The sequence below is a fragment of the Balaenoptera ricei genome, chromosome 15, assembly GCF_028023285.1.
Source record: "Balaenoptera ricei isolate mBalRic1 chromosome 15, mBalRic1.hap2, whole genome shotgun sequence".
NCBI lineage: Eukaryota > Metazoa > Chordata > Mammalia > Artiodactyla > Balaenopteridae > Balaenoptera > Balaenoptera ricei.
The window spans coordinates 995961-1008276 of record NC_082653.1 but is presented as its reverse complement, the minus strand read 5'-3'; positions in this window follow the sequence as shown (position 1 = coordinate 1008276).

Genomic DNA, 12316 nt, shown 5'->3' with positions numbered 1-12316 from the left:
AAGATTTATTTCACTCGTTCGAGGAAACCAGCAAAATGTTTCAAACAGTCAAAGGAAAATGCCAAGAACAAACGTACTGATCCTCTAGGATGCTGACACAGATGTGCAAATGCAGCCGAGGTGGGGTTTCCTCGCTCCCGCTCTGGACAGACCCCGCCTGTGCGTCTGTGTCGGAGCTGCTTGGTGTAGCTGTCAGCTGTGTAGATTCTAGAATCAGACAACTCCTAATTTTCCATGTAAGCAAAGATTTTCTCCTGCAGTCCCCCCACTTGTGATCAGAAAGAATCTGAAAGAAAGATTCTCAATTACAAAGTGAGTCTGGCCTCTGTAGGTTTGGCCTAATTGTTTACGGAGATGCAGCCAGAATGTTAATTTACCATAAAGGCCACGCTGTTTGCTCCGCTGGGGATTTTCCTGAGAAACCTCGGGTGGATTTCTAGGCTGTGCTGTCCTGAGCTGGGAGCCCTGCCTGGGAAACTCCCCACAGCGGGGTGGTTTCCTCAGGACACAGGACACAGGTGTGTCCTTGTGCCCGTTTTTAAGTGCAGCACAGGGTTGCTCTGTGTTCACCTTGTTGGGCAACTGTCACCACCATCATCGCCATGACTTTCTCATCCCAAACTGGAACTCTCCTCTCCCCCTCCCCCAGACCCTGGCGCCCACCATCTGCTTTCTGTCTCTATGAACTTGACCCTTCTAGGGACCTCATGGAAACGTATCATACAGTATTTGTCCTTTTGTGACTGACTCATTTCGCTAAGCACGATGTCCTCAAGGTTCATCCGTGCTGTAGCGTGTGCTGGGATTTCCTTCCTTTTAAGTCCATGTAATACTTCATCGTATGGCTGGACCACATGTTGTTCAGCTCTTCATGCATCGGTGGACACCGGGCTGCTTCCACCTCTCGGCCGCTGTGAATTTGCTGCCGTGAGTGTGGATGTGAGAGTAACACCTTTCTTTCTAACCCACAGCAAACTGTAAACTCTTGGAGAGAGTGAGAGAGACGGCCCTTCCCATGGGAACATAGCCGTCTGGGGTCTCAGTGCTCGAGCCCTGAAGGGATGCGGGACCCAGAAGGTGCTGGTGGGTCCTGCTCAGCAGGGGGGCCTAGGGCATACGTGTAAACTGGGATCCCCGGCCTCCTGGAATCCGAGTCTAGTCACACTTCTGTCACCGCCTCACAGAATAGGGGAGGGAGAAACCAGGATCTGGCGGCACTGGGCCTGCTTTGCAGTAGCTGGGCCCAGCCCCCTCCCGTCACTGCCGTTCCTGGTCCTGAGTGTCACCTTGGAGCTGGGTGCAGCCCCTCAACCCTTCCCAATGCCAGTGTTGGGCCCTGGGTCAGGCTCCGTGGATTCCAGGTGAAAATGTTTGTTGGCGGGGAGGGCACTGTTAGCAAAGATGGGTGGGAGGATGGCCGGGCCCCACTGTGTGTTATCTGGTTCAGCCAGGCTCAGACACGTCCCCAGCCCGGGTGGCCCTGGCAGGATCCCAGGGCCGACACCAACCCTGAGTGCAGTAGGGGGAGAGCCGGTCAGGAGTCTGTAGGGTCACCAAACCCCAGACACTCAACCTGCTGTGCCTTCACTCCTGAGAGGAGGGACTCTGGCCGCCCGGGGCCGTGAGTGCGCATTTGTGCACGGCGTGTGTGCATTAGTGCATGTGTGTGTGCATTTGTGCACACGTGTGTGTACGCCTGTGCCTGCCGGCCCACAGCCAGGAGGCGCCTCGGGAGGGCCAGGCTGCTGTCATCTGCAGCTGGCTGACAGAGGGCGCCGGCCGACAGGGCTTTTTCCCCGGCCCCAGAGCTGCCGACCTGACTCTTCCCTAGGACGCCAGGTGCGGAGCGGAGGGGTCCAGTCGGCCACTCTGTGCGGTATGGGCCGGTGCTCTTGCCCCTCAGCTCTGTAGGAAGGGGCGGGTTGGAAGGTCATTCCAGGCGCAGGGAGGCTCGAGGCTGCACCCCGAGGCAGGAGGGGGCCCGAGGAGCGGCAGGACCTGGGGGGTGCGCATGTGCGAGCGACTTTCAGGGGCGGGGACCCTCTCCCACTACCCCTCCCCCAGTCTGAGTCCCCACTGTGGGTCCTTCCCGCTGGCCGCTGGGCCTGCACACATGGGGTTACGGCGTCCACTTCTTCTTTTTTTAAATATATTTATTTATTTATTTTTGGCTGCGTTGGGTCTTCGTTGCTGCACACGGGTTTTTCTCTAGTTGTGCCGAGCGGGGGCTGCTCTTTGTTGCGGTGCGTGGGCTTCTCATCGTGTTGGCTTCTCTTGTTGCAGAGCACAGGCTCTAGGCACACGGGCTTCAGTAGTTGTGACATGCAGTCTCAGTAGTTGTGGCTCGCAGGCCCTGGAGCGCGGGCTCAGTAGTTGTGGCACATGGGCTTAGTTGCCCCGCAGCATGTGGGATCTTCCTGGACCAGGGCTCGAACCCGTGTCCCCTGCATTAGCAGGCGGATTCCCAACCACTGCGTCACCAGGGAAGCCCTGTGTCCTCCTCTAACAAGAAGACAGACAGCAGCAGGACTCCGTGGTTGGAGGCCCTGGGGGGGCCGTCCCCCAGTCCTCTCCCCAGGGCACAGGTGTCCTCAGGGGCAGGGCTGTCCCCCCACCTGGGACTGCAGGAGTTTGGCCTCAGGACGGGCTGGGGTCCCTCTGGGGCCCAGGATGTGCCAGTCCAGGTTCCCCCCGATGTCCTGTCCCCAGACCCCGACAGCCCCACGCAGGCTTCGCCGGGCGCCCTCCCCCATCTCCCGCTCTCAGGCGGGGTGTCCCCTCCTGGTCACCATAAGTGACATTTTTCTGTCATTTCTTTAAAAGAGGATCTTTAATGGCCACTTAATAACTGTAATTAGCATGTTAATTAGCCCCACCTCTCTGGGCTCCCCCACCCGCATTTCGGGCTTTGTCCTTCAGCTGTAGGACAAGGCCCTGGGGGTCCCCACTTGCCCCTGGGGGACCCCTGCTGGCCTTTCCTGGGCGGGACGTGCAGGGGCCACCCTGGCGTTTGGGGCGCCCCTGGGGCCGCGGGCCGTGTTCTCTCCAGTGTACGGTGGAGCCTGCCGTTGATTCCCTCCGCTGGTTCCTGCAGAAGGAGCAGGGCTGCGCGTAGGAACGCACTTTTGATGGGGATTTGCTTTATCATGTTTAATTGAACACTGTTGAAGCCGTGGCATGAATATTCAGCGAGGTGGCTGGAAGCCTCATCTGATCACGGGACGCGCCCCAGCACGGCGCCTGTCAAAGGGGGAGCGAGGTAGGGAAGCTATTAATTGAAATAGCTTCATTAATTAGTAATTAACAGCAGAGAAATGACTGTGTAACACGTCGTATTTCAGTAGATGTCCTTCATGTGTTATGGGGCCTTTAATTAAAGGACGGGGCATTTTAATTACAGGCAAGCTTGGCCCTTTGACCTTTGGAATACAAAAGAGGCTCCCAACTTTCAAGGCAGCTGGCGGGGAGGGTGGTGCAGGTGGCAGGGACCCTCCGCCTTGCCGCCCCTCGCCCCTCGGGCGCGTGGGCTCTGGCCGCTTCTCCCCGCACCTGGAGGAGGTGGGCCTGTGGGTTCTCGTGGGGTCACAGGCCGGTGCAGGGGAGCGGTGGGGCGGGAGGGAGCACCCAGGGAGTGATGCCTGCGCCGCCCTGCTGGCCGCGCCCTGAGAGGAGGGGCTGAGAGCAGTGCCCTGAGGCCGGACGGAAGACCCCCGGGCTGGCTGCGCCCACCCGCCCCGCTGGGCTCGCGTCTCTGCTCTGTCCTGATGGACCACAAGAAGTCGGTGACAGTGCTTGTCCAGAGCGCCCGCACGGCGGGGAAGGTGCGCCGAGCGCCCCGAGTGCACGGTGGTCCCTCCTCATCCCACCCGGACACGCTGCGCCCAGCAGGCAGACGCCCTCCCTGCCACTCCTGCCTCCTGCTGGATGATGAAACAGCAGCTGTCTCGGCTCCACGTCTCTTTCCAGCTCACGCTCTCTGTCTCTCTGTCCCTCTGTCTCTGTCTCTCTCTATCTCTGTCTCTCTTCATTGTCTCTGTCTCTATCTCTGTTTCTGTCTTTCTGTCTCTGTCTCTGTCTCTGCCTCTCTATCTCTGTCTCTCTTCATTGTGTCTGTCTCCGCCTCTCTCTCCCCAGAGGGGTCCCGGGCCCCTCACCCTGGCCATCTGTTGACACGACTCTCCTAAGGTCCCGGAGACGACGAAGTCCAGCTGTGCCTCCAGCCTCTCTGGGCTTTACTCTGAGAGGCTCCTGCTTCAGCCTCTGAGCCACAGGGCTCCGCGCCACCCCAGCCCTGGTGCCCAGGCTCTCGCGGTCGCTAGACGCGCCTGCCCGTATTCTCCCACCTGGAGACTTTGGCCGGGCCTCTGTCTCCGCCTGGACCCCCTCCCCACTTCATCTAGTACACGTGTGCCACACTCATGAACATGCACACGTGTGCACAGGCACACGAGTGAGCACACTCATGCACACACACACATGGCACTGATGCGGGGGCCCCTGCTAGCCAGGGGCTCCTCGGTGAGGGTGCAGCCTGCACAGAGCACAGGAGGCCTGGCCTGGGGGCGCATGGCACACACTGTCTGCCTGCCAGGAGTGCCCGCCAGGAGGACCCGGGACTCCTGCGTCCCACACTGGATGGCAGAAATCCTGGGCCTGTGGTCTCGGCATTGATCGGGCACTTCTGGTGCCCGTATCAGGGGTGGGGGGAGGCAAGTAGCAGGGAGGACCCCCACCCAGCCCCAGAAGCCAATCTGGCATAGGATGCTGTGGCCGTTTCAAAACCTGGCCCCCAGACTCTTTCCCTGGAGAGATGGGGCCTGTGTCCCCCTGGGATCTGGGTGGGCCTGTGAGACCAGAATGGGACACCGGAGCTGGTGAGCCTATGCCCAGCTCTCCTGGGGCCGCCATGCTGTGAGGAAGCCCAATCGGAACTGCCTGGAGGCGCCCACCCCCGCCAAATGCCCGACACAGACACAGGCAGAGAGCACACGATGACGGACAGAAAATCACCCAGGTCTTGGGATGACTCACTGAGCAGAATAGCAACCAGGTAGGAGCTGGAGAGAAGATCCCACAGGACGGACGGGGGGCTTCAGGAGAGGGGCCGTCCAGGGGGCTGCAGGCGCAGGTTTGTGTGAGCTGGGTCTGGGGGAGGCTGGCGGGAGTGGGGGCTGTCGCTTGGCGAGCACAGCCCCAGGGACAGTCCCGCTTGGCCAGGCAGTGGGGACCTGGCTCCAGTCAGTGCCACCTTCGGAGGGTCACCGGCCGCTCTGTGGCTGTCCAGTAGTTGGGAGAGAATTTGACCCCCTCCCAAAAGCGTGTCCTGCCTTTGGCCAGGTGGGCAGCGGACGTAGGAGCTGCTTTGGGGAAGAGCCAGAAGAGCATCAGTGCCAAGGACAGACCTTGGGAGACGCCACTGAGTGTGCAGGGACAGCGATGTGAGATGCAGCCTGTCCAGCTGATGCATTGGCTTTCATCACCATCCTGCAAGCCGGTGCGTGGGTCCTGCTCTCCCTCCCTCCTCTGGCTGGGAGAACCTTCAGCCAGCACTCAGGCTGGGGTTGGAGGAAGACCTGGGGGAGGGGAGGCCTGGCAGGGGGTGGGGGCGTGGAGGCCCCCTTGCTGCCCGCGCTGCCCCCGCCCTGCCACACCCGATGGGACATTTTGCACCGTCTGGTCCCTTCTCCTCCTGCCTTCTACTTTCACGCGTGCCCGTTGACGCGTCTTTACTAACAGAACCTGGCACCTCCGCACAGAGCAGCCAGCGCTTTCAGGATGGGTCTGGTGGTGTTGGCCTCGGGCTACCAGGACCAAGCGCTCAGAAAGGGGGTTTGCACAACAGACACAGATGCTCTCACAGTCCTGGAGGCTGGAAGTCTGAGGTCGAGGTGCGGGCAGGGCCCCTCCTTGAGGCCTCTGTCCTGGACATGTAGATGACCGTCTTCTCCCTGCATCCTCACGTGGTCGTCTTTCTGTGTGCGTCTGTGTCCTGATCTCCTCTTCTTAGCAGGACAAGGTCAGACTGGACCAGGGCCACCCTAAGGGCCTCAGTTTAACTTAATCACCCCTGTAAAGGCCCTATTTCCAAATACAGTCACATTCTGAGGTCCTGGGGGTTGGGACTTCAACATATGAATTTGGGGGACATCATTCAGCTCATAACAGTGTGGCTCCCCCGTTTCCACCTACTCTGAACCGAGGGTCATAGGAGCCAGGAGAGGCTGCCGTGGAGACCTAGTGGGTGCTGTGGGCCGCCCGGACCCCCGTAAGGATGGGGAGGGGCTGCTGACAGCTCACAGTTGAGTCTCTTTCCCGAGGTTGACCCCCAGGGTGACTTGTCAGCTTGCAGGGGACTAAGGCCCCGCTCTTGGCCTCAGTTGGGACAACCCTAAAGGTCATCAGGCTCCAGAGTTCCCCACGGGGGTGTGGAGGCTTCTGTTGTGGTGCACTGCACCCCAACTCCGCCCCTGCTCCCCCCCGGCTGGTGTCAAGACCACCCCCATGACCTCCTGCAGCCAGTCTCCAGCTCGGCCTCGTCTGCAGGGGGCCCGGCCTGAGGCAGGCCCCGTATCCCCGGCTGGGGGCTCCCAGAGCCCCTCCGAGCTTGGGAGGGACCCACGTCTGCCATGTCTGGGACTCTCCATACGCTAAACAAGGAAGAAATGCCAGAGCTGCCTTAGGAGACGCGGCAGGGATGAACCGCTCCCAACGCCCAGGGAACGGAGGTGAGTTGGTGACAGCGCAGCTGGGTCCTGCTCCCAGAGGAGGTGGGGCCACCCCCAGGCGCCCGGGCGCTCATGTGAGGGACCCTTGAGCTGGGCACGGGCAGCCCTGCCCCCCTTGGCTGCGGGACGAGCTTGGCCAGGTTGGGGCTTTGGGGGTGGGAGCCGCTCCCGGCACTGCAGCACCTCGCAGTCCGGGCTGGTGTGTCCCCGAGGACCCTCAGCGTCACGGGTGCCCGGAGTTTTCTCCCCAGGCCGATGAGTCTGGCCTCCTCCCCCCCGGCACTTTTGCCCCAAGTGGATGATCTGCACACGGACGGGCCCAAAAGAGCCAGTTGGGGGGGTCCCAGAGCTGCAGCCCTGTCCCCACTGCTGTCTCCCGACGGGGGGCTTGGCTGGGCTCCTCAGTCCTCCGTCCATGGGGCCGCTCACTACTTCCATCATTTCTGTTTCCATGTTTCCTTTTCTGAAATGATTTTCACCAGGGTTAATTCTTTCTTTCTTTTTTTTGTTTTGGCCATGCTGCGCGGCTTGCAGGATCTTAGTTCCCTGACTAGGCACTGAACTTTTGCCCCCTGCGCTGGAAGTGCGGAGTCTTAACCGCTGGACCCCCAGGGAATTCCTAGGGTTAATTCTTTTATGTGAAAAACAGACAAGGCTCAGCTACTTGGTCTATGTCAAAATCTGCCAATCATAAGGTCTGGTCTCTTTGGGGCCTGTGGCCACCTCACCCTCTTGTCCTGGGCACGTCTGGAGCCCAAACTGCTGCCAAGCAGACCTTTTCCTTCCAATAACCGTTGCTCAACACAAAACGCAACCTTGAGCACCTCGCAGGCCCCGGGCAAAGACCGGGCAAAATCTGGGCAAGACCAACATTCTTGGGCCAAAACAGCTGAGCCGAAGTCCCCACTGCCGGTCGATCCCTCGTCCCCGCCTGTGCCCGACCCGAGTTTGAAACCCCGGCCAAGGGCACGGCTCCTGCAAGCCTGTCCTTCCTTCCCCGCGTCCGGCAGGGCTGGGGTGATGCTGGGCTTCCTGCCGCTGCCGCCGGATGCAAGCCCCTCTGCACCTTCAACATTCCGTCCACGTTGAGTCGAGACTGTGGCAGCAGGCGGCCTCGGGCCAGTTTCTGTCCCTGGGACCCTCTGTTGTTGGGAAGCAGCGGGACATGGGCAGGGGCGGCCGGGGGTCTCAACCCTACAGCAGGAGACCCCTCGGCGCCAGCCCGGCCCTGCTCTGGCTCCCGAGTTAGCACCCCCGGCCCCGCCTGCTGCTCGGACCCCATGCTGGGCCGGCGCCCGTGAGTCCCCACGCGGACTTGTCTCCAGAACTGGCCCTAATGGGCAGCTCTGGGGGAAGAAGAAGGGGGGGCCGGCAGCTGCCTCCCTGTGGGCGGAGGGCCGACCTCGACCCCGGTCAGCGTGGGGCGGGCGGGGTCAGCGGGCATCCCAGGTCCCACACTCCGTCCGGGGCCCTGACGGACGCCTCTCCTCTCCCGTGTCCTGTTCTGTCGCTGCGGCCGCTCCGGGGACTCGCCTGCCTGTTTACAAACTCGTGTCTTTGTCCGGGCAGAAACAGTCCTGTCTCCTGCTCACCAGCAAGATTCAAAGGGGTTTGAAGAATAAATGTTTTCCTAAGTTTTAGCTGACATTCAATTTTAATGACTTTTTAACCAAAGTGACTGTTAAACGTGTGCGTTTTACGGCCTCCTGATGTCTGACAGGTGTTTTTGCCCATGTGGGGAGCAGATGCTGATTGCGCTTCCCTAATAGCTCATAAATAACGAGCGCTTGGTGCTTTCCCTTTGTATGTGGCACTGCCAGTGGCCAATTTGTTCTTCAGAAGTGGCCACGTTGGCCTGTCAATCAGCTCTTGCTGCAGGCGCTTTTTGGTGATTAGAAGCCGCTTGGAGAGTGAGAGCTCCAAATTAGTTTTAAATAAAAAATAAGAATATTCATGCTGTTGAACATCTAAAGGTAAGAGAAACAAAAGAGTCCAAAGCGGCTGGCTTGTGTCCTGGTGTTGCTGGCGGAGGGGGCTGCAGGCCCCAGACCCACCGGGGTTCCCCAGGGACCGGGCACAGGACGGAAGCAGGGGGATCATCAGGGGATGCAGGTGACCTGGGTCAGCCTGAGACACGAGGCCATCGGAGAGCGGGATGGGCAGACCATTCCACGTCGACTCCGGGCCTCTGTGGGACGTGAAAGCTCACCCTGAGGAGGAGGGAAGAGCCTGTCTCCTGGAGAGAAGGACAGTGTCCCCTTAGAGAAGTGACGAGGACGCAGCGTCTCGGGTGGGGGCCATGTGGGCACGCGGGCTGCCAAGCGATGCCAGCTCTCCCCTCCTCCCTCACCCCACCTCCCGGCCTCTGACATCTCTCCCAGGCCAGGCCAGGTGGTTCACCCCTGCTGCTACGTCACACCTGCTGTCGTCTCCTCTGGGAGTCGGGGTGATCGCCCTGAGAACCCCTTTCGGGGTCCTTGCTGGGCTCCCCGCCCCAGGCCCTGTTCAAGGTGCTGAGTCAGCACCAACCCAGCTCAGCAAACAGGCTGAGGGGTTGCCGGGCGGCTTCCCTGAGGTGGCGTCCGGCTGGGATCTGGTGGGCGAGACAGGTAAAGTGCCCCCGGGGCTCCGGGAACAGGCATGCGAAGGCCCAGTGGGCGCGGAGGGGACAGGTAAAGGCCTCGCTGCGCCGGCTCAGGGAACCGCTGTTCGGAGAGAGATTGTCGGGGTGAGTTGTCTGCGTGGGAGCCTCCGGGATCTCCTCTGCTGCCCGGAAAGTCCTGGCACGAGGCTTGGGGATGGATCCAGGGGTGCAGAGGTGCGCTGGCCAACGTGTCGTGGGGTCTCTGTGGGGGGCTGTCTCTGTCCTCTCCCGCCCAGAGCCTGCAGATGGGTGATGCAGGCAAGAGGCTGGGGGGAGCAGGCAGGCTGAGTGGAGGCAGGGGTCCTGGGCTGGGCCAGTGCCATGACTGCACACAGGGTGGGGGACAGCGGGGCGCCCCGGGGGTCATGAGAAGTGATGGGCTGGGGGAAGAGGCAGCGGGGCCAGTGAGAGCAGGTTGGGCCCATCCAAGGCCGGCGGGGTCTGGGTGCAGGAGCCCTGCTCGCTGACCGCCGGCCTCTCTGGGGACGGGACGTGTGACCCGCAGCCACTTGGACCGTCTCCCCAGGTTGTGCCCTACAGTGGCCCCTCCTCCAGCCTCTCCTCCCCTCTGCCTCCTCCCAGGAGTGTCCTTGTCGTGGCCAGGTGGATGCTCCAGACCCAAGCGGGCTCAGTTTCCCTTTGGCGTCCAGGATCTGTCCTTCCACACTCCGTCCCTCTCGACGTCTCCCGACGGCCCGGTCCTGGGGTGGGCGTTTGGGGGTGGGGTCCCCAGACTGTGTGCAGCCCCAGAGCTGGGTCCCCTTCTCTGCTGGAGGCTGGACCGAGCAAGGGCCAAGGAGTTGGTGCTTCCCCAGGGGGGCGTGGTCAGGAGCATCCCCTCCATCTCTGGTCTGAGGTCCAGTCCCGGTACCAAGCGTCCTTCCCTCTGGTCCCAAGTCTGAGGGCAGTGGGATGAGCCTGGAGAAAGTCTTATGTTTAGGCCAGAAAACAAGTGAGGCCCTCCCCTGCCCGCCCCACCCAGCCCCCATAGCCCGAGGTCGCCACCCCCAGGACCATACCTGTGGGCTGTAACTCCCGTCCTCCCAGGGCTCCCAGGTAATGCCTCCTTAACACGCGAAGATAGATCCGTCTCATGGCCCCCTCGTCCTGGAATTGACCCTCAGGACTCTCCGGAAGGAGCCAGGTGGGCAGGAGGATCTGCTCTGGTCCGAGCAGCAGACGCCTCACTGGACACACGGGGGGTTCTGGTTGCTTCTGGAAGGGGGCGTGCGTGTGAAATTCGGTGGTGGCCCCCTCCAGGAGAGGGTGTGGGATGGAGATGCGCCCTCACCTGGCACCAAGCCCCCTGCCCGACACTGGGGGCCCTCGGCTGCCGGGGCCAGGCTGTAGCCCCACGGCCCTGGCCAGCCTCTCGGGACTTCTCAGGAGTCTTCGATCCCGGGGTCCTCACTGGAGCTGGCAGGCTCATTGCAGCCTAGATGGGAGCTCTGGACCCAGACCTGGGCTGAGGCCCTGCCTGGAAGCTGCATGACCTCTGCCAGTGACCCTGGGGTCACTCTCTGGAGAGTGTGAGGGACCACGGCTAAAACAAGGCCATCATGGGAGGAACTTCCCCGGCCTGGCCCACGGCAGGGCTCAGGGAAAGGTTTGATTCCAGGCATGCGAGCTGCCCTGGAACCCCCCTTCTTCCTACAGGGGTGACCACTGCTCTGGGGACCCTCCCCGCTCTGGGCCTGCACCCCTGACCTCTGCTCAGCTGGACCCCTGGCATCACCCTCCCAACCTCTTCCCTCTCCACCGGGTCATCCTTCCTTCATCCCTTAGGGCTATGCTGCTGCCTCGGGGCCGCTGCACCTGCTCTTCCTCTGCCTGGATCCCCCACCCCCATTCTCCCAAGCTCCGCCCAAGGTCGCCTCTTCCGGGAAGCCTTCCTTCCTCTCAGGCTAACTTATCTGGTTACTGTCTGTGCCTGCTCTCGACTGTGAGCTCTGCCAGAGCCGAGCCCAGCTGTTCTTGCTCACTGTTGTGTCCTCAGCAGACAGCTGTGCCCAGCCCCCAGGGACCCTTGATCATTAACAACCTTTGGTAATCAATCAGGGTTAGGGCCGTTACAATCAATACCAGCATCATCTCATCTTGGTGACTGTCTTTTACAAATTTACCACTTTACCTACTTTTAACGTTATGCAATCAACACCTCTATCAACTTCCAGAAGTTTTTCTTCACCTGAGAAGGGTACCTTGTACCCCTTAGCAGTCACCCCAACCCCCTCTGACCCCCAGCTCCTGGCAGCCACTAATCTACTTTCTGTCTCCCTGGATTTGCCTATTCTGGGCATTTTGCAAGTGGAATCACACACTGTGTGGTCTTTTGTGTCTGGCTTCTCTCCTTGATCATAATGTCCTCAAGGTTCATCCACGCTGTAGTGTTTAGCTGAGTAATAGCCCACATCTAGATGGACCCCTTTTGTTGATCATAGCTGGTGCGCATTTGGTCGATTCCCGATTTTGGCTCCTTTTTAGTATTGAACAGCGCGGGGAGTGTGTCGAGGGTCTGCGTGGACGCGTGTGTCCAAGGACTTGCATCCTGTTTTCAACTACGACTATCCTGGGAGTCCACAGACCCTCCCTCGGCCTTCAGTTGCTCCCGGTTTCGAGGGCAACAAAGCGTTCCCAGCCCGAATGGAGTGAATACTAACTTTTCAGCCAGAGGAGCCGCGCCCACCCGGACGGGGCCTGCTATCGCCGCTGCCAGGGCCACGGCCTAGGGGCTCAGGGGTTCTCTGCTGGAGTGGCTGGCATCCACATATGCCTGGCAGCCCAAGTCCCAGCGAAACCCATGCCACACTCTTAAATATTTTAGCAAATAAAAAATTTTTAAACTGTGCGGCCAGATGTCCAAGTTGACAAAGTGCTTAAGGCGTCTGACTGATAAAAAGCCGGAGCCCCTGGTAAGTGGGATTTAAAACAAGCCCTGAGGCAAGTG